The 20816-nt window shown below is 34.7% G+C and overlaps 1 long non-coding RNA gene across 2 annotated transcripts in view; it reads left to right on the top strand.

Moving 5' to 3' along the window:
• The window catches only part of LOC113433050 (uncharacterized), a 90585-nt gene that overhangs the window by 25578 nt on the left and 44191 nt on the right, over nt 1-20816 (top strand). The window lies entirely within an intron of this gene.

Raw genomic sequence — 20816 nt, 5'->3', positions numbered from 1 at the left:
GAAACCGAATGTTTGTGGTAGATGACAGAATGGGGTTTCTCAGAATCCCCAGTGGATTGCAAGGCAGGGGGAGGAGATTCCTAAAGGTTGTACTTCTGCTTTATATACTGTCATATATCTCAGCAAAAGGTTGCCAAAACATGGATAAAAGAAAATGAATACATTTTGGAACAATTAGAATTCAGTGAGGAAACACATGAGGGAATATGTTAACAAGCATTCCAGAACTTTCTAGTAGACAATAAAATTGCCTATGAAAGAAACTTCACTGCATTGCCAAAAGTTTTTAGGACAGTGATATTTACTAGCCACCTACAGACCTGTTTGTTTTAACTTCCCGCTCAATAAGGCGGTGTTTATACTATTGCCTTTCAAAATCACTCATCCCTCCCACATTATTTTTCCATAGTAATAATCTTTCAGCTATTCTTCAGAATGGAATAGAAGTTGTGGAGATTTGGAATTCCACAAAGGAAAGAGAAACCAGGACAGTTTATTGAAAAGGTGAGAAAAGAAAAGTGTCATACAAAAGGAGGTGTGGTAAGACATGCCTAGTCATTTTTGTTCTTTATTTTTTTTGTTCTAAACATTGAGCCTAGATGTTTAGAGCCTAATCAACCAAAATGTACCCTTCACAGAATTGGCCAACAGATTTTTAATTTTTAAAGTAAATTTAATTTGAAAAAAAGAGAGGATAGATACCATCGTAGATGAAGCATTGCTGGTCTTTTCTTACCCCAAAGGAATTGTTTATTTGATTAAAACAGGTCCACTGATACGCATACGCCTAATCTCAAAGCAAATCTCAATATTTGTAAAGCAGCTTATTTTGGAGATTTTCTTTAGTTGTTTGAAAAAAATATGCAAGGTTAGTAAAAATACCGTATTAGCAGATATACCTACATAAGATATCCCTTAATCTTGTGGCAGTATATTAAAACCTTTATTCTGATAATGTCATGTCCATAAATTTATCAGAGGGTAGGGAGCATACATTTATTAGTTTGCTTTTTTCTAGCTTCCAAGATCTGTAAAGTTGTATTGATAATGCCGTGAACTGATACCTGGGGTGGGGGGTAGTGTTAATACCAAATAAAAATATTGCTCCAGAGGAGGCTAACTATCTTGATTTTTTTACTTTATTTTCATTAAAGAGGTGAATAAAGAGAGAAAAAAAGTCATTGATGAAAATTGACATTTTTCTTAGCAAATTTTGTATCAAAATTTTTTACTGGGTTTCAATGACTGCAACCATGGTTCCAGGTATCCCTCTAGTTAACTATCCCAATCTTAAACTTTATTTAATTTATTTCTAAATCAAATGAGATTATTTCATTCATAAATAGCTGATAGAGTGAGTAGAAGTTCCCCTTCAACCATTTAATTAAACTTATATGTCATCCATTTCACAGTCAAGCAATTCTGGGTGGCTTATCTATTTAGAGGCCCATCCAAGCTTTTGCTAATTGTGTAAATGACTCTGTGTTTGCTTTGACCTCCTTCACCCACAATGCTTCATATCAGGAACTTTTTTTTTTGGAAGAAAATTTTTACACACAGAGAATATTAGTACACAGAGCAAATGCCAGTGAAAAGTATTTATTATTTACTTGTTTCTTTTGTGGTGTTTATAACTAATTCTATTGAGCAAAGGTTAAAACATTTTTTAAAAGAAATAACACTTCACTTTCCAAAATAGATTTGATCTATATCCTTTTTGTCCTACACTAAAGCTTATAGAAGGATAATGGGAGCACCATTCCAAAACTGCATATACAAAACTATCTTTGTTTATCTGTCCAAGTAAGATGTTATACTTTTTTCTAAGTTGGTTTTTAGAAGAAATACATATTTCATCTTACTTTTTAAGGCATTGTTTCAATTATACTTTTTGCTGATAACTAAGAATTTTAGTTATCTAAATTCTTATTAAATGTGTTTGAATTCAGTATATCTGCCACATTTTAGAATGTCATCATGTTTTCTCTCTTTTATTTTATTTTATACTGTTATGTTTGCATGGAATGTTTAAGGATGGTTTGCATATTTTTATTAAGTTTGCAGTTTGAGGAAAACTGGCCTAATTGGTACCTCCTATATTAATGGAGCAGATTAGATTAGCAGATTCAAATGGAGCCATTTTCTTAAGCTTAGACTTTTCTGTGAATTTTGAGGTACAGTTCCCTCTCCCAAAAGATAATTAACATTGGAGAAAATATATTTTAAAATACAGAAGAAAGAAAATGGAAGAAAAATGTCTAAAAGTCTGTGTGGAACTGCATTAAATATATTATTTATATGTAATTTTTGTTCTGATTTTAAAAAAAATTCAGAAAAGAGGATTTTCAAATTTTATGAATGACATACACAAAAATAGCTCGATCCATCCCGTCCGAATGCAATCATCTAAAATGTAATATGACATTTGTACTAATGTAATAGTTGTATTAGTAATATTATAGGAGGCTATGTTACTAAAGAACTGGAGATAATTCCTAAAATTCTGACATCCTGTGATAAAACAAGTTAAATTTCAAATAAGCTTAAAGCAGTCTATTATTCACAGTAGGGGTGTCAAACTCTCGTCATGGCGGCATCACATGACATACTGGGACTTTTTCTCCCTTCGCTAAACCAGGCTGTGATGCATCTGGCCCACGGGTCACGAGTTTGACACCCCTGATCCATATTATGTACTTGTGGTATATATTTTAGATCATTGTGGTGAAGTAATTATTTTAATGTCATGTGTACCCAGAGGGATAGGTACATCTTTTATATATCTTTATAAAATGGATTACAAAAAAGTCCCCCCCAAAGTAGCAATATGTGGCATTACAAAATAGACTATGATTTACAAGCTTAGAAACTACTTAACTGTTTAGCAACAAAAGAAAAGCAATTCCTAATCAACAAGGAGAAATGTGATTCAGATTATTTTTTTTGAAAGCTTTTTTTTAAAAAAGGAAAAGGACTCTGATGGAAAAAGATTGGTTTATTATCTGTTCAAAGATTAATGTGAACATTTTTATCTTTAATCTGGTGCCACTGTTTTTTATGCTGAAGAACTCAGAAGTGGATAAATGGTTAGACTATTTTAGTATAATAAAGTCCCAACTGCCCTGCCCATCTTTATTTGTTGTAGGTACAATGTAATATGTCTGTCTGAATATAATATTACATCCCAGAAATGACATTTACTGAACAAACAGTATTTTACATATTTGCTTCAAATTAAAAACAAACAAACAGCTGACAAGCCTTTTTTGTACTAAATAGATCTGTACAGGATGTTTTTTTCCCTCCATATGGGTGCTCTTTTTCCTTCTCTTTTTTCATTTCAGTGGATAATGTGGAGGCTTTTCTAAATTTGAAACTGGCAGGAGCTCGAAGTGAAGTTTCACTAAAGATAAATATAGGCACTTGGGTGTGTCATTTTAAATGTCAGGTACATATAGCGTATGCGCTAAAAGGCTACTGCTCATTAAAACACAAATGTTTTTGAAAGAAAGAAATTTAATGTAACTCCAGTCAAGCCACAAGGTGTTTTTCTCAGTTTTGTTTTCAGCTATCTTTGATTAAAAGATCGACAACCTGGGCATTATTTGACAGTTGTTCAACAACAGATTTAAAAACAAGTTACTCACAGAAATTGCACTTGAAGCAAATTATATTTTCTTGACTTCCAGGTTAGCCTCAAATATCTTGATTGAAAGGTGAGGAGCCTTCATGAGCAAAATTTTGCAGTCTGGCCGAAGCTGAAATGAATCAGTATATCAACTTTAATAAATAGATAATAAATAGCTGCCAACCAGAGTTAGCATTCATTGCAATACTGAATATAAACTTCTAATTTTGGAATATTCTATAGTCAGCTTATTCATATTTGGTATAGCCAAATATACAGTATATTATCTGTATATCTGTTTTTTAAACTTTCTTTTCCATCGTAGGGTCTATAACATCTCAATAGTACCCCACTGTTTACTATTAGATAATAAATAGGCAAAAGTAGTGGTCTACCACACAAAGGGTTGGTGTGGTAAAGAATGAGTAAGGTACGTACAGCACATTACAATAAAAGCTACTGAAATGAGTAAGAAACCTGTTAAAATATTTTTTCAATATAACTTCATGCAACTGCTCTGTTTTCCAAATGTATGCAAAAATGAAATCTGGCTTACTAGAAAAGGTCTTACATTTTTTTTAAAAAAATCCTTTTTTGATAATGTAGCTAGCTTTCATTTTTAGAAATGGTGTTCCACCTACAAATCCTCGATCTTTCTCTGAATTGATGGGGGTTGGGGGTTGACGGAATCTAGATGGTATTTTAAAGAGATTAGAAAATAGATTGCTTTTTATTATATACATATATACATATGCATACACACACACACACACACACATATAAAACATAATATAACAAATATATTATTATATTTGTTTTATTTATTTGTGGATTTATTATATCCACAAGCATTCATATATCCCTCTATTATCTGTTTAACATTTAATATAATTGATTGCTTAGGTTGTGCATTATTGAGGAAATCTACAAATGCATGTATTAGAAGCAAATAAACGATGAAATATATACATACTTTCAAACTGCCTGCTACAATCTTAAGCAAACTTACTTAAGAGAAAACTTCACTGATATGTCTCCTTGGGGTTGTTTGTACACATGCATGTATGTAAATGCTCAGTCTATTATTATTGTTTTCTCCTTAATGTATTTGTGGCTGGATTGGGACAAAACCATTTGAATAAAAATTTCATTGAATTCAGTGTAATGATAGCTGTAATTTTAATGGATACCAAATTTAGTTAATTTAATCTGCCTGTAATCTTTATTTTGAATCAGTCTTTGATTAAATCTTTCTAGTGCTTATTGTTGAAACCAAGAAATTATAATTGATATCCAGATAGCTAGAATTATCTCTCCTGGGTTTGTTTTTCTAATTAAGCAATTTTATATCAAACTATGTGGTTAGATGAATATAGTAGAAAAACGTCTATTCAGTTCACAGTGACCAAATTGTGCTCCCTTCCAAAATAAAAGCTATATTTGATAGCAAACAATATCTTAAAAAGGGATTCCTCTATCATCTAATAGGGAATGCTTCATGCATCTAAAATACTGGTTTTAAACATATTCATGTTTGACTTATTAAAAATTCATGTGGATCATAGAATAATTGTGCAGTCCTAAACATTGCTACTCAGTCCTACTCATTGCTACTTTTAAGTTCAGTAGACATTAGGTAAGACCAAGTATAATCAGAGGGTGTTTATCCTAATTAGGCTAATCATCTAGTATTCATATATTTTTGTACATATCAATTATTATATGTGATCTACTAATACAACAGTGTTCAGAAATCTCTGGTCTTTTCACTTTTTAAAAATAGTTACTCTTAATAAGCAATTAATAAAATTGTTCTTTGTTACTGTTCTGAATTTAGCTTATTCCTAAATGTATTCTGAAAAATGGAATAATATTTTAATTGGAAACTGATGTTGACTTGAAAAATAAACTTCAATCATTTGTAGTTTATAGTACAGCTATTTATTATTTTCTCCTTGTACTTCAAAGTGTTAAAAATTTTCTGGAGCATTTCAGGTTGACAGCAGAGCCCTTTACACATAATGATTATGCAGTCATGCTGAGTTTTGTTCTTACTAATAATGGGGGTACGTAAATTGTGTATACAGAATGTGCAAAGTAATACATTCACATTTGCACATTTTAAGAAACAAATGAGTCAAAACAATCTATATCATCTGCACAATGTTTCACAATTTTAATAATGTGGGATTTTTAAAAAAAGTGTGGAAGAACTCAGAAATATATTAAGATAAAAGTACTACCAGCTTTCACTTTAAACTTCGGGACTTTGTCTCTGCAGTCACTACCGTTAATTTTATTACTTCATGAATTTAGTTTGCTAGGGGCACTTAATAGCCTGGCTTCTGTTTATTTAACTGATCTCAATGCAGCATTTATTTTCATTGTATAGATAAATCCTTTGTTTCCCTGGCTTATCAGTAACAAAAGAAAAATAGGCTTTGGCTAAATAGTTAATATCAGCAGTAGAAGAAACGGAGGAGTATATATTACATTGCTTGTCTTCTTTATTTCTGAAGCATGAGTAGATAAAATATATGCATAGTTACAGTAACAGTCCCTCTGTACTCAAACTTTCACCTTCAAATGCATGCATATACTTACAAAGTTTTGTCATTCAGTTTATTTTTCCTTGAAAGACTGCTAATCTTTCATTAGTAATAATCACAAGAAAAACATAATGATTGGATAATTTTAAAAAATCACCTTTCCTAAACTCAGCAACAAAGAAAAAGAAAGCAGATTGTCGACTACCACAATTTCTGGGTTTGCTCTGAATTTAATTGCATTCACTTTTAGAATCATGTTTTGAACATTTCAGAAACAGTTTAATTTAATTTAAACTTTAGTTATTAGAGAAATGGGAGCTTTAGTGAATAGTTTCAGAATGTGTCATTTTGTCTTACTCACTCCAAGACAGAGCGTGGGAGACCAAACTGCTTTAAAGAGTTGAATTTTTTAAAAATAATTATTGCTTCAAGTGTTGCTTAGCTGGGAATTGGATTTTCATAGTAGGTACTTTTCTTAAGTCATTGGTTTTCTTTTTCTCAGTAATATTTCTGCTAAGTTACAAAGAAAGTAGTTATTTAGTTTGTTGTATTTTGGTTATTAACGGAGTTGTTTAGTGCAGCAAAAAAGAGATCAGTTTAACGAGAAATTAAACAGTGAAACTGTTTGTTTCAACTGGCCGAATTATTGTATCATTTTGTATTTGATTTGTTTGATCTTTATTTACCTTGAAATAATATAATGCTTTTTTGATTAAAAGATGTTTATTTCTAAATACACATATTTTATTTCTCATGCGAAATATGAAGACTCCCAATGTGAGTACTGTGAGTAATTGTTAAATTACAGTAAAAATAAATTTTGAGATATAGCTTAATTTAAGATGAAAACTCAATTATGTTGATACTAAACTATTAATGTTTATATGAAGGGTACAAATTGAATCAAACATTTTGAACTATTCAGAAAAAGGGGCAAATTATGGAAGTGAAATAGCTTGACATTGATTTGGAATGCAAAAAATTAAATATGCAATAGTTCAGGTTTCTTTGGATCCAGAAACACATTATCTACTTCTTATTTCAAAATTAAATTAATCTTGAAAAATTAAGCTGTTGAACTGTAGGAGCCTTTTCCAAACTAATACTTCCAGATGTGTTGAATTCAAACCTCATCTACCCAACCTTCTCAAAAGTTGTGGCTTTCCACCGAATGAGTACACTGTACAGTACTTCACATATTGCAAGAAGTTTGGGAACACAATGTCTTCTGCTAAAAGCTTGAGAAAAGTGCCCACAAATTATAGATAAAACCGATAAGAGAAGCAAACAATAGAATTACAACAAAAACAGCACATTAAAAGCAGAAAGACCACTAGAGGTAGATATGTATTTAAGTATGTGACTATATTGATGTTCTTCTGCCTCTTTTCATGTGTGTGTTTGTGTGTGTGTGTGTGTGTGTATGAGAGAGAGAGAGAGAGAGAGAGAACACATACCCACACACAAATAAATGATTCCCCTTCTTGCTGATGGAACTAACCACTGAAAAGAGCCTCCAGTATTTAGATGTTGTTTGATGAATTGCCCTTATCAGAAAAGAAATTAATTCTGAGAACTTCAGTTACATATTCAGCAATCTCCTTTTTGCTCAAGTTCTCTTTACTGAATATCTTAAAATGCTTCAAACACATTTATATGAAGTTAGATATCATTTCTGTTCTCTGATTTAAATAAAATATTTATTCCACTTTTGATTGTACAATTACAACTGTGATTGCTTACAAATTTAATTATCTGATATTTATTTTGGTGTCAAAATAAATTACATATCGTTACATATCTGTCTTGTCTGCTGTAATTGAAAGAAATAGCTAGTAATTAAAATGAAAAATTACTGGTAAATGATTAAATTGTATTAAGTATACATTTACATAATCAAAAACAGAAAACACTTTTCTATATGCTATTTTTTTCCCATTACAAATCATTATCTAGAAACAAGGACACAGATATTCCAAACTATAAAGAAATAATAGTTTTCAACTAAAAGTTTGTAGTGCATTGCTGAAATAAAATAGTTGTAGAATATAAAAATCAATATTAGATTTTTGTTTTCATCCTTCTACTTTAATTTTTGTTTTTACAAATAAATACAAATAACTGAAACCGAAACTTGATGACTTTTGGTGATACTAAATGAATAGCCCTTGGGGAAAATTTTCTTCATTTAACATGAGTCTTTCACAACCCACACTTGGTTTCGCTAGGAAAATTGTTTAACCTTTTCAGAAGCAAGAAGCCTTTGAAGTCTAGACATGTTGCAGCATTGGTTCAGAATTCTGAGCTCTTTCCATATGCCCATGAAATCCCCTAAACCAACCAAAGATATTCTGCATTGTCTTTAGGATGTAGGAGAGATGGCAGATGTTAACTCTCATAATTCAGCACCCGCAGTGTAGAATTTTATCCCCGATAAAAAAACAGTCATGCAGCAGAGGAGAAAACATCTTACCAATTTTCTTTAAGGAATCAATGGGGAGTGACAGGGCAGTTTCCTTCAAGAATCAAAATGCACTGTTGGAAAAAGTAAAGAAAGAAAAATTAATCCCCAAAAGCTTCATAAAACTTATAGAAGTTGAAAGAAAAGGAAGACTTTTTATTAAACAACATTTTCTCTCTCAGATTCTGCACAAAGAGTTGAGAGAGAGAGATTATAGTATTCCACAATTTACCAGGAATTACTATAGCAATAGCACTTAGACTTATATACTGCTTCACAGTGCTTTACAGCCCTCTCTAGGGGGTTTACAGAATCAGCATATTGCCCTCAACAATCTGGGTCCTCATTTACTGACCTCAGAAGGATGGAAGGATGGTCAGGATCGAACTCCTGGAGTGAGCAGTGAGTTAACCTGCTCTACTGCATTCTAACCACTGCACCACCACGGCTGTAATCCGTTAGATGTTGGGTTGTCCTGTCCATATTATAAAATAAATTCTTATTTTGCATTTAGAGACTTTCCCTCGGTTTGGAAATTGATATTAGTGATAAATTTTATCCTAGCAACAAAGCATTTCACTGATGGGACAATGGCCTTTCTTCACAAAAAAACTAGCAGGGCTAGGTGGGGTCCAGGGGTGGGATTCTACCAGTTCGCACCTATTCGCTAGAACCGGTGGTTAACGTTCTAAGCAGTTCAGAGAACCAGTTGTTAGAAGAAATTACTGGCCTAATCCTGTAAGGAAGGCAGGAAGGAAACATTCTGGTGTTGCTTACAGAAACTGCCTCTCCATTAGCCCTTATTACATTCTTGGCAGGACTAGACTTCCTGTCTCAGGAATGTCTCTGGAGTTTTTCTCCCTCCTTTACTGGTACTTTGTTTGTGTGGAGTGACCATTCAAAGTTACAATGGCACTGAAAAAAGTGACTTATGACCATTTTTCACACTTACGACTGTTGCAGCATCCCCACAGTCCTGAGAGGCCAGGCAAGGAGATGTGTGCCTCGATGTGAGTGATATTGGGTTGGCCACACCCAGCCAATAACATGACCACCAAGCCATGTCCACCCAGTCACATGACCACCAAGCCACGCCCACCACCTAAGCTATGCCCACAGAATTGGTTGTTAAAAATTTGAATCCCACCCCTGGTGGGGTCATTCTAATATTTAATACCAATTAAGTTTTAAATCTTGAATAGCAGCTTATTTGTAAGGCATAAATACATTTCTTTGTGGGAATAAAGTCAATGTAAAAGATGGGTTCTGAGAACTTCAGTCAGCTACTAAAATTTTGCTGTATTTTGAGGTACTTCTGAAACCTGCAAAAGACATTTGATAAGAGATAACAATAGTATAACAATTCTCTCTCTGGGAATTATTCCTGTATTTTCCTCTGCCAACTTCAGCCCTTTAAACACATTGTTTGTTTCAAATGAAAAATAATGCAGTTGTTATTTTTGCCCTGGAGAAAGAACTACAGGTGTAATATCTTTCTCTTTTGGTGCACCTCTGCCCCTTATATGTCTGTCTCCTAGCGATGGAAGTTTTTGATCATCATATATATGACTTTTCTCCTTTTTGCTTAATTCTTTGTTCTTATGGTTGCAAAAAATTATTTTTAAAAATGAAATTGAGGACTTATCCTGTTGACAGAATAAGAGAAGCAAACAAACAAAACTAGTCTGAGCAAAGGACAACATCATGTATTGTAACAAAAATCAAATATTAGGGTTTATTGGAACAATCGAGCTCCTTTCATCAAAAATACTAGTGTGGAAAATTTCTAAAATCCATTAAAATAGAAACTTAAATCACAGCCTTTCTGGTGGTAGAAATTTTCTCTTTTTCCTTCAGAAGTAAGTTGCATTTTTTCTTCAGTTCTTTTTAATTAGATTAGCTTAGTCTGATATCATAAGTATGTTTAGTTTGAGGTCATAAATATGTTTAGATTTAATGGATTTAAGTGAATGTAAGCCAGTGAGTGATGACCACTTTCTGCCTCAATCCTTTTATGGTTTAAATAAGTTACATTTTATCATTAGTTCATATGGTATAATCAGTTGCTTTCTTGGTTTTAATGATCACACTTTTGAAATCAATATTTCAAAGTCATACATAATTTTTTGATGCAATCAATCAATACAATTTAGATGTGTCTTTTCCCAAAACATTAGAGTTGTACAATTACATTTAGCATTAAGAAACAAGACATGGAGGAGCTGTCCTGAAAAATTTTGTAGTATGCTCTTTTAAAAGGAAGACACCCACAATAAGTGTGGATTTTCTATGAACTTAATCACATTTTTCTCATGTTTTCAAACTTGTCTTGCAACCATAGGGACTGGAAATTTATTTCTTAAAAAAAGAAAGTTGCTTAGGAACTCTGCATGCTGTTTTTGTATAATTTCTACTGTTAGTGGCTTAACAATTCATATTAGAAATTGTTTGTGGCTTCTCTGATGCAGCACAAGATTTTTTTTTTAGTTGAAGTGGGAGGTTTGGAAAGGAGCTTTTCCTCCTACATGGCTCTCAAATATACAGTTTTTCCTTTTTTGACAAAACTGAGATATGGAAGGTAGACTTGGCATTTATGCCACATACACAAGATTCTATCTTTGGGTCTCAGGGTTTTCAGGTGAAATTTCCACACTTCTCCATTTCTGTTTTCCATTCTGACTCTGCTTACACAAATATGAAGAAATGAAATGTATTGTTTATTTGAAGCCACATTAGGAACACAAGAAACACTGGTTTTATTTTCAAACAAGCCACCTTTCCATATGTCTCTATCTTTTCTATCAATTTTGGTGCTGTTTCTAGAGGGTCTTCTAAGATGAAAACCAGGTCGTCTGCAAATGCTTGCAGCTTAAATCCTTCCTTTTTGATTTTCATTCCTTTTATATTCTTTTCATCTCTAATATTTCTGTTTAGCACGTCCAAAGTTAACACAAACAACAAAGGTGATAGTGGGCACCCTTGTCTTGTTCCTTTTCTTATATTGATAGAGTCTGTCAGTTCTCCCATTGCCTTTGCCATTTGCTTATAGTATATACCTTCTATTGCTTGAATAAATTTTCTAGCAAAGCCCATCTGTTCCAACATTAATAACATGAATCGCCAATTCACATTATCAAATGCCTTCTGTGCATCTAGAAATATCAGAGCCATTTGTTTTTCAGGATGTGCCTCGTAGTATTCCAAGGTGTCCAAGATTACTCTCATATTATCTTTAATTTGTCTCTTTGGCAGAAATCCATTTTGATCAGAATGAATAAAATTATTTAGATATTTTTTAAGTCTTTCTGCCAATATTGAAGCAAAGATTTTATAATCTGCATTTAGTAGAGAAATAGGTCTATAGTTCTTAATTTGTAATGGATCAGCCTCCTCTTTTGGAATAAGTGTAATATAGGCTTTTGACCATGATTTAGGTATCTTCTTCTTTAACATAACTTCATTCATAACTTCTAACAATGGAAGATTCAACGATTCTTGTAATGTTTTGTAAAATTCTGCCGGAAGTCCATCTGGGCCTGGTGCCTTTCCATTATTTTGCTTCTTGAGTGCTTCAGTTAACTCCATCTTCGTTATATTGCTTTCTAACATTGTTTCAATCTCTTTAGGTATCTGAGGTAAATTAGCATTCTGTAAGTACTGTTTAACTCTTTCCTCATCAATATTCTCTTGCATATATAGTTTCCCATAGAAGTCTCGAATGATTTCCTTCTTCTCTTTACTACCATAGCAAACTTGGCCTTGGTCATCTGTTAATTGCAATATTTTCCTTGATTCCTTTCTCCTTTCTCAATTTGTATGCTAACCATCTACCTGGTTTGTTTGCGTCTTGTTTGCTGGTAGTGACTTTTCTAGTAGGAAAATGTACAGAAGTGGATTTTGCTTAGAAGTGGCACAGATATTTGAGATATTTAAATTAATTAGGCTCTACCTTTTATAATTTGATGAGTGTGTGCAGGTGTGTGTGCGCGCACGCCTTCGTATGCACATCTGCATAAGTCTGTGTGTATATCTTTCAATTTTTTAAATGCTATCCAGCTCTTTGTTGTATTTGTTGTTAAAAACTAACATGTCTGTCACTGGAATAAAAATCTTCATCCCGGTGAATAGTGATTTCTTTCTTCTTTTTGTTTTTTGTTTTGTCCAAATGGCCATCATTAATAGAGACACAAAACTCTCATAAAAATAAATTTCTGTTAAGTAGATTCAGTTTATATCCAAAGTTTAAAAGAGCTGAAAATTTGAACAAATCTAACATTGGCCCTTTTCATTTCCTAAATGTATATAGTTTCTTCTTTCTTGTCTGTAGAATAGGGAGGGACAATTCTCCCTTTTCCCATGTGGGTCTTCCTTCCCCATCTGATCTGGATGTCTGAAAGGCAGCAGAGGACAGAAAGGGGGAAGCTGACTTTCTCCTGCATTGGATTTTGTTCTTTGTGCCTAGTTTTCATTATATATAGGTGATCTAGCTTTTCTCCTCTCACATGTAAATACATTCATTGTCGTCTTATGTTTTGTGTGTTCAGTTCTTTAACTTACTAAAACTGATACTTAAAGGGTTTACTCTCAAGAGTCTTGTGTGACTGTGGAAATGATAATTTTATAAGAATACTGTATGTTTACACAACAAAATTAGGGCTTCACCAAAAAATCTTACATGTTGACTTTCTGCGATTTGCTCCTCACTCATTTCCTGTGAGGCTGAGTTTGTTTATCATGAAAACTCCTATTTTTAAACCTGTTTCTGCCAATAAGTCATTTGAATGTTAAAGCCAGTTATTTGATGGCGTTTCACTTTGATACATATTAAGGCTCTGCAGCTGCTGCTTTGTGAAATAGGATGTTCAGAAGAACCACAATTTGCAGAGATGGGAAAGGAAAACAGCAGACATGTCACCAAATGTTATTTGAGAGGAAATCACATTTTCATGGGAAAAATGACATCCTAAGGCAATCTAAAGTCAAAATTGGTGCCAAAGTACTGCTGCCATTTTTATCTGCATATTTTATCTGCTGCCATTTTTATAAACTAATGTGTGGTTTACAATACATACCATGTTTGGTTTGAGTCTTAATTTGAGTCTTAACTGCATACCATGTTTGGCTTGAGTCTAAAAAGTACCAGTAAACTTAGTAGTTTTTTAGATTGGTACAGACAGATCTATACGGCCAATAGTCCTGCTTTTTAAAATTGGATTTTGGAAGCAACCAAGAACCAAAGTTATAATAGAATGCTAATATTTTGAGTGGTAGTTCTGAAGCCGCTGCCCCCTTGGATTGGATATATCTACACATTAATTATAAAATGATTAATTGCATTGTATTAATTGTATTTTTTTTTTGCTGACCTGTATTTTTTCCACTGTAACACAAAAGAATGTAAAAGAGGCGAATAGTTATTATTCTCAGCCAAAGCTACTCCGAAACAACCAGAAACGAAGGCAGGCAGGCAGAATGGAGCACTGGATTGAACCGTGGGCGGCGGGGTGTGGGTGAACGGGCACTTCGGAGGAGCTGCGCCGACAGGAAAAGCCACCCTGCCAGCTTCTTTGAAGCAGTTTCTTCCTGGGCTGGTGGAGGAGCGAGAGAGCGACCGAGAGAGGAATGAGGCAGACACCTGAGGGATAAGGCTGAGGGAGGGAGGGAGACACCTGAGGGATGAGGCAGGGCTGAGGCGGGGCTTCTCAGCCATCCTGCAGGGACTTGTCCTGAGCCGCGGGGACAGCCGCGGGCCGCCGCCGCCCAGCGCTCAGTTTTGAAGGCGTTCCTCAGCCCGGCGCAGTTCCTGAATCTGCAGCTGAAACCCTCCATTTTAAATGTCCCAATAGAAGAGAATATCTGTCGTTCAGGGTTGCAATGAGGAGGCATTGGCGCTCCCTGAACTTGGTGGTTTGCTGGCAGACATTTTATTACCCGACTAGGTAACAACATCAGATGTTATCTAGTCAGGTAATGAAACGTCTGCAAGCAAACCACCAAACTCGGACTCCTCCCCCTCCCCCCCTCCTTGAAAAAGTGTCCCCCCCACACACCGGTCCTTGAAAAAGTGTTTCTGCGTGAAACTGGTCCCTGGTACAAAAAAGGTTGGGGACCACTGATCTATAGCATCATTTTGAGGGTAGGAGTTGAAACAGTTTATGGCCAGGATGTGAGGGGTCTGTAAATATTTTCACAGCCCTCTTTTTGAGTCATGCAGTATACAGGTCCTCAGTGGAAGACCGGTTGGTAGTAATTGTTTTTTCTGCAGTCCTAATTATTCTCTGAAGTCTGTGTCTGTCTTGTTGGGTTGCAGAACCAAACCAGGCAGTTATAGAGGTGCAGATGACAGACCCAATAATTCCTTTGTAGAACTATATCAGCAGCTCCTTGGGCAGTTTGAGCTTTCTGAGTTGGCATATGAAAAACATTCTTTGTTGTGCTTTTTTGATGACATTTTTGATGTTAGGTGTCCTTTTTAGGTCTTGAGATATGATAGAACCTGGAAATTTAAAGATCTCTAATGTTGATAGTGTGTTGTCTAGTATTGTAAGAGGTAGTAGTATGGGAGGGTTTTTCCTAAAGTCTACCACCATTTCTACGGTTTTGAGTGTGTTCAGTTTCAGATTGTTCGGTTGCATCACAAGGCTAGCTGTTCAACCTCCCGTCTGTATACAGATTCATTGTTGTCTTGAATGAGACCAATCACTGTTGTATCATCTGCAAACTTCAGTAGTTTAACAGATGGATCATTTGAGATGCAGTCATTGGTATATAGGGAAAAGAGAAGTGAAGAGAGCACACAGCCTTGGGGGGGCCCTAATGTGCTAATTGTACAAGTATCAGATGTGATTCTGGTTAGCTTCATCTGCTGCTTCCTATCTGTTAGGAAGCTTATGATCCACTTACAAGTGTGTTCAGGTACCGCTAGCTGGTTTAGTTTAGTTAGAATGTCTGGAATGATGTTATTGAATGCTGAACTAAAGTCTACAAAGAGAACCCTTGCGTAGGTCTTTGAGATTCAAGATGTTGCTGTTGATCTATTTGCTCGGTATGCAAATTGCCGGAGGTCTACCAGTGGATCCGTGATGGTTTCAGGTGGGACAGCACTAGCCTTTCAGAGGTTTTCATAACTACAGATGTTAGAGCAACTGGTCTGCAGCCATTCAGTTCCTTGATGGAGGGCTTCTTTGGCACTGGGATGACAGTAGAGTGTTTGAAGCAAGAAGGAACACATCTCTTGTGATTTATTAAAGATTCAGGTGAAGATGGGGGCCAATTGGTCAGCATAGACTTTTAAGCAAGAAGGAGTTATCTTGCCTGGGCCTGGTGTTTTTCCTAGTTTTAGATGTGAAATAGATCTTGCACTTCTTTTCTGTGATCACCAGGGGTTGTGAACCCAATGGGTTGAGGACAGTTGTGGAGGTTTAGCTGTTGTTGGTGTATCTGAGATGGAGTCAGTTGTAGGAGGCTTGACTGTTGTTGGTGTGTCTGAGATGGGGGCTGTGGAGATAGGTGGCTGTAGTTTCATTTCAAACCTGCAGTAAAACTTTTTCCAGTGTTATTGTAACTTCAAACAGTCTCTAAGTGAACTGTTGTAAGTCGAGGCCTACTTGTAGTATGATCAATTATAAGACTAGAGAGACAAATAAGCTTATATGTATGAGGCAACTTTATGTGTTCAATCAATAAAAACTGTAGTATTGTGTTCCAGAAGTTAAGTAATCAGTTAATATGAAATAAAGTTCAGCTTGGATTTTTCTCCCTATAAATTAATGGATGAATGAATGCTCTAATTGAGAATTTTTAAGGGAAATCTTATTTTCTCATCAGGTTTGTGATTTATATATTACTGTAATATCATTTTCTAGATCTACAAATATTCTATTTTAAATTATCATATACTTCATTATTCTGTCTACATTATTCATAATTGGATTCATAAAAAAATAAACTGCTGCATAATTTGTTGAATAATAAGCAACTGTAAAAACATTGTGCTATTAACAAATTTTAAGTGTCTTCATAGAATTTTAGACACTGGGTGGCTGGGACACAAGCTAAATTAGAATGTGAATTATTTTCTCCTGACTTAGAGCATTTCCACAGTGCAATATTTTTCACTTCCCCAAGTTTGGAAATATTCCATTACAGTCTTCCAATCTCTGAAAGGCTAAGAACAATCTCCTGGAGAAAAATATCTTTCCATACTAAAAGAGAGAAGGCTGGAATGCTAAATTTTCTAGTGCATTTCCCTAAGATTATTGTTGTGAATTTAATGTTTCCCCTTTGAACTGAGGACCTGAGGAAGAGCTGCAAATCTGTGAAGTTATATGCCCCTTACAAGGGCTGAAGACCTGTTCCCTTCAATGGGGAAAACCCTCAGTCTCACAAAGATACAATCAAAGCACTTGCAATAACACCCGCACTTGAGCTAGAACAAAATCAGTTCAACTATCCTGATGTTGCAGACATCCAGTAGAAGGAATATCTGCAGCTCAGGGTTAAACTGTGAAATTGTCTGAGCTTGGTTGTTTATTTGAAGATGTTTCCTTATTGAAGTAGACAACATCAGTGAATCAATGTACTAACATGCACAGCACTTGTACAAATCTAAACTCATTGCTAGCTGCATTGCTATCTTCCCACTATGACTTCTGTGAACAGCAGGACGATCTCCTTCTAGTAAAACTGTGGTGAAATTCAAAGTGCAGTAGTCCTCAACTTACAACAGTTCATTTAGTGACCAAAGTTATGACAATACTGAAAAGAATGACATGATTGTTTTTCACACTTATGACTGTTGTAGCATCCCCTTGGTCACATGATCATTAAATTAAGATGCTTGGCAACTGGCTCACTTTTATGATGGTTGCAGGGCCCAGGATCATGTGATTACCTTTTGTTACCTTCTGACAAGCAAAGTTAAATGAGAGCCAGATTCATCCAACAACCCTGTTACTAATTTAACAACTACAGTGATTCACTTAACTGGCAAGAAAGGTCATAAAATGAGGCAAAATTAGAAAGTATCTCACTTAGCAACAGAAATTTTGGGCTCAATTGTGGTTATAAGTTGAGGACTACTTGTACAACTTTTCTGCTTTGTGATCCTGGAACTGATATTCTTTGGGACTTAGGCCTGGTCCATTTTTTCATTTGTAGGAACTCTTACTTCATCTCCCCTCCATCGGATCTTGAAACTATGCAAACAATTTCAAAAATGATAGCAAACTAAACTTTAAATCTTTGTAGTCGGCTTCATAGTACCTATTTGGCTCATTTCAATTTATACATTCAACATGCTTCATGTTGCTTCAACATGCTTTCCAACCTCTTGGTTAAAATTACCCCTTATTCTCATAATATAAATTAATATAAAGAAATAAAAAGTTTATTACCCCTATATACATCCCCATTCATAGACAGAGACTCTAGACTGCAAAGTACAATTTTGGTTGCAGCTGTATATAAATGCACATAGCTATGAAATTGTGTAATACCATGGTCACTCAATGGTACTTTATATGCATGAAGAGTTAAGCTTTAGTGGGTGGGCAGTTTTAAAGGTTGCATTAAAAAGTATTACTCTAATAATTCAATTCATGTAAAGTATTAACATTCTGGGAATGGGATGGGGGAGGACTCACGAGGCAGTCTGAAAAAGTCACAGCTGTTTAATTAGGAGCAGACAAGGTTTAGAGAACTTCTTAATTATCTTTTAAGTTTACATAGTTCAGTCAATGTGATGCCTTGAGAAAAAGATGGCTGTGAGGTAAATAGGCTTGTATGTTGCATATACTGGAAGGTTGGACTTCTGACCAGGAGAACACAAAATAATGACCTTAAGTTACAAGAAGGCAGATTCCAGCTGAATGTCTGGAGAAAGAACTTTCCTATAAAAGAGACGTTTGACAATGGAACAACTTATTTAAGTAAGTGCTGAGTTCCCTTATATTAATAGCATTCAAGGAAAGGCTGGATAGACATCTATCAGGGATGTCTCAATGTTACTTTTTTATCTAGTGCAGTGGATTGGACTCAAGGGTCTAAAGAGTGTCTTTCAACTTTATGATTCTATGAAGCATCCCTCTGACTACTGGTGGAAATGGGATATTTGAATAACTGGCATTTGGATCTAAGCTAATAACAGACAGCCCCATTTTGTGTAGGTTGTTTTTAACTGTTTTCATTGCATTTGGATTTTATGTCTAAAAGTCTGTTGGAGTGAGCAAAATATAACACATTTAAATAAACAAATCTAGACATAATTTCTTATAAGGAATTCTGAAAATAGAATGATATCTATTATTCTTTGTATGAGCACACATTGCAGTTCCACTGAATATATTCAAAAGCCACTACAAAGCTTCAAAGCTTTGAAACTATGTTAAATTATGCCCACAATTTGCAAGACGCAGCTCTAGTTTTTACTTGTAGCTCAATTATTTCTGTAGCATTTCTATTTCTGTCAAATAATCAAATCCTTCCCAGGAAATCTTTTGACTAACAAAAGTTATCTTTGTATTTATTTCTCATTTTAAGAACAATAGTAAATCTATCTTCAGTTAAACCTTGCAGGTTGATGACTGAAAAAAGACTTGACTATATTCAGTAAGTGGCATGCGAAATGTTTTAAAATGAAATCACTTCATTTAGAGTTCAAAACAATTGATTTTTCATTGAAACAATCACTTTGGAAGTATTTGAATGGGTGAGTTCTAATTGTATGATTACATAGCTGTGATAGGTCACTTCCAATTGTGTGATTCTGTGATTACTGGATATTGTTTACTGACACAATGAAAATTTCATGTTTTGAAAGATCTGCTACCAAAAAGAAAGCAATTGGTGCTTATTTTCAGCAGGAGTGGAGAAAGTAAAAAAACAGGAAATCCACCAATCAGAAGCCATAGTAATCACCATCTGTATCAGTGACAGTATCATTGCCAAAACATCAACTCCTGATAGCTTTTTCTTAAACTGGATTCATTTTCTGTCAGTGTTATTAAAGCAGACAAGCTGTTTAAAGCCATTGTGCAGAAAATTGTCCTAAATACTGTAAAAGCATTCTATTTAGAGAGTAATCTTTGCAAATTTCTTCTACTACTAATGGAATAGCATGTAATGATAAGAAAGGGAACTTCCGTCATGGAACTACTATTGTTTGATACCCTTCAGTACCAGATGGGATAACCTTATATAGAACATTACATGATGGGTTGTCTATAGCAGTAGCCTGATTTAGAATAGAATAGAATACCTTTACTGTCATTGCATTCAAAATATAATGAAATTTGAAATTTTGGCCCCTTAGTAACATTAAACTGTAGCAGAGGTCCCCAAAATGTTTAGGTCATTGACTCCTTTATGAAGTTTCAGATTCTTCATCAAACCCAAATATTGATTATATAAAAGTAATTCATAAATACTACTTTAACTACTACTATTAACAATACTAATAATAGTCACAACCCTGGGGGTCAATATTGTCCACTTTGGAGAATCTTGTAATGGTATATGGGAATGATCTTGAGGGAGGAGGGGAAGAGATTCTGCCTAGAGAACAATCAGACAAGAGAAGGAGGACCTTGTAAGAGCTTAACAGTCAGAGAAAGAAATGTAGGAAGGACCTGCTCTAATTTATCAGGCTGTTAAAAATAATGGCAGGAGATTTGTATTTTCAGACTTGCAAGATTCTGTAATGCAGCCTTAAAATAAAATAGAATTTGCTCATCTAATCATATTTCCTGTTTGTTTATCTTGGAGGCCTCTATCTTGCAATTTGAAAGTACTAATCTCCTGGAAGAATGAAGAAGGAAAAAAGATTACTCAGATGAAAATAGCTACTACCCTTAAGCTTTTGTAACCTCTGAAAAAGAGTTTGCAAAGTGCTAAACACAGGGGTGAAGATCATCTCAAAGCTATAGTTGGTTTGATGAAGGAACCCAGGTTTTGGTTGGTAGATCCATTGTAAGAATCTGGTATTGGAGGCTTGGTGCACAGGTATCTCTGGGACCATCTGGGATAAGAAGAATGTTTCCTGCAGTCTGAACATCCCAAGCAGGGAGATTGGAAGTTTCCCCCATGGAGTTCAGTAGGACCAAAGAGCCAGTGCTTTTCTATTACAGTGTCAATCCCTGGATACCTCTCATCCAGATATATTTGGTGACCTATTTCCTGA

Source organism: Pseudonaja textilis, chromosome 1 (genome assembly GCF_049901715.1).
Source record: "Pseudonaja textilis isolate UNSWEBS1 chromosome 1, rPseTex1.2, whole genome shotgun sequence".
Taxonomy (NCBI): Eukaryota; Metazoa; Chordata; class Lepidosauria; order Squamata; family Elapidae; genus Pseudonaja; species Pseudonaja textilis.
This window is presented reverse-complemented; position numbering and strand designations above follow the sequence as displayed.